The sequence below is a fragment of the Grammomys surdaster genome, unplaced genomic scaffold (genome assembly GCF_004785775.1).
Source record: "Grammomys surdaster isolate TR1022 unplaced genomic scaffold, NIH_TR_1.0 169, whole genome shotgun sequence".
NCBI classification, from domain to species: domain Eukaryota; kingdom Metazoa; phylum Chordata; class Mammalia; order Rodentia; family Muridae; genus Grammomys; species Grammomys surdaster.
The window spans coordinates 2,043,144-2,045,453 of NW_021604617.1; the positions used below are offsets into that span (position 1 = coordinate 2,043,144).

Below are 2,310 nucleotides of genomic sequence, written 5' to 3' on the forward strand. Positions count from 1 at the left end.
TCCAAGATATAAAAGCTAAATAAATATTTATTAACTGATTAAAATATAATGGAAATGTGGTGTATTTATACATGTAATATTGTCCAGTAGTTATGAAAAATAGAATTATGTTAATCTCAAACAGATAGAGCTATCAATAGTCTTTCTAGGTAAGTTAGCCAAGACCTAGATAAATGAATGTTTCATGTTTTCTCTCACATGTGAATGTTAACTTTAAAAACTCAAATGTGGGGCTGCACAGGCTGTGGTGGTACAAATGAAAGGCAGGAAAGGGAAGGCTTGACGAGAGGGAGGATCGATCAGCTAGATACTCAACCTAAAATGAGGGAGCCTCGCATCCTACAGTTTAAGCTTCTAACCCAACTGCCCAGCTAGTTAACCTGAGTGGTCTGTTGTCAGCTCAGGTTTGGCCAGCCTCCAGCCCGCTCGCAGCAAGCAACCGAGGTGGCAACCCCAGGAGGAGCGCTAGCGTCCATCTCCTTCAATTCTCGGGATTTGAAGATGGCTGCACAGATCGCACCACCAAGATGTCTCTAAATGAGCGCTTTACTAATATGCTGAAGAACAAACAGCCGATGCCAGTGAATATTCGGGTTTCAATGCAGCAGCAGCTGCTGCTAGCCAGTTCCACAAACAGAAGACAGGCCCAGCAGATGGAGAATAGACCCTCCGTCCAGGCAGCATTAAAACTTAAGCAGAGCTTAAAGCAGCGCTTGGGTAAGAGTCACATCCAGGCACGGTTGGGCCAAGCAATAGGCGACCTGACCAGGGGAGCAATTGGAGGAAGAGACCTATACATAATCCAGAGAGGCTTGCCACCTCCGCCCCAGGAGAACTACGTGGGGGACGTGCCATCAGAACCCTGCTTAGGGATGGGATGTCATTCCGAGGTCAAAACCTGCTCCGAGGTGGATGAGCCATAGCTCCCCGAATGGGGTTAAGAAGAGGTTGTGGTCGAGGTCGTGGAGGTCCTGGGAGAGGGGGCCTAGGGTGTGGAGCTATGGGTAGTGGTAGAATCGGTGGTAGAGATCCGGACATGATAGGTCTGGGATGAGGGGACTTTGGAGGCAGAGGCTGAGGTATGGCTGAGGGAAAGGTGCCCTCACTCCTCCTGTATTGACCAAGGGGACAGCTGGACAACCAATTGGATACATACATGTCGAAAACTAAAGGACACTTGGAGGTCGAAATGGATGCCTACATGGCACAGACAGATCCTGAAACTAATGATTGAAGCCTGCCTGCCTGCCCACTTGTTATTCTTGTTAAAGTCACCACATCTATAAAACAACCTTGAGAAAACATGAGAAGAAACCTGATCTATACTGGAAGGACCTGTCAGAATAGGCTGTGGACTTACCTGCCACCAGTTGGTGCCTTTAGTCTGTTCTGTCGTCTACTTTTTGATACTGTGTTATATGAAACCTTATTTTCCTTTAATTTGATTGAGTTTGTTTTGTTGTTTATCCAGTCACCCAGACATCTGTTTGAACAGGAATGCATTGGCCTTGTGAGTAGAAAAATTTTCCAGCCTCTGCCTGTCATACACTCTTGACATTTTAAAATATTTCCTTTGCTGATTTTTATGATCCCAGAAGGAGCCAGAGTTTTCATTATTGGGTGGCCTTTGGGATAGAATTCTATATCTTTCTTTAAAAGCTTCTTGTTAATGGCAAGAGCTAAAGGTATGTTTGCTATGTTGACAGTGAATGTAGTAAATTGGAAATGCTACTGTTGCTACTGGGCCACAGAATGGGTTACCCATGGTACCAACTTTGATTTGGTCAAAGTTGGCGTTGCCTGCATTGAAACCACATAGATGGTAGCTGAGAAGCTAAATTGGAATTTCCACACTAAGAAAAGATTTTTAAGCTCTCCTTTTGGCTTTCTGTCATGCCCAAGAGGCTTCTACACCTCTCATAGAGAAGAAGCAGCCATTGATATAGCACAAGTGGCAGAAGAGACAAGGGTGGGAAACTTGTTACAAACTGTCTGCTGGGAAGGGCTCATGTGCTGCTCATGCTGAAATGCAGTTACCCATGTTTGTCCAGAAGCAGTCTTGGTCTAATCCACTTACCTGGCTTTATTTGACCCTCTTGAAGAGTTAAGTTCAATCATATTTTGTCAGCTGTTCAGTTTAAGTGGAATCTTGTATTTCTGGTTCATTATAACAAATAGTTATCTCAAAAAAAAAAAAAACCTCAAATGTATATGTTTTATTTAGAATAGTCATAGAGGTTAGGAAGCTAGAAAAGTCCAAGGAAGGGGGAGACAGACTTTCAAGGGAGATGATATCAAATGGAGTGATAC

At 44.0% G+C, this 2,310-nt stretch overlaps 1 pseudogene; it reads left to right on the top strand.

The window, feature by feature from the left end:
- The first annotated feature begins 524 nt into the window (after positions 1 to 524).
- On the top strand, positions 525 to 1,234 carry LOC114620643 (annotated as a pseudogene).
- The last annotated feature ends 1,076 nt before the right edge of the window (positions 1,235 to 2,310 follow it).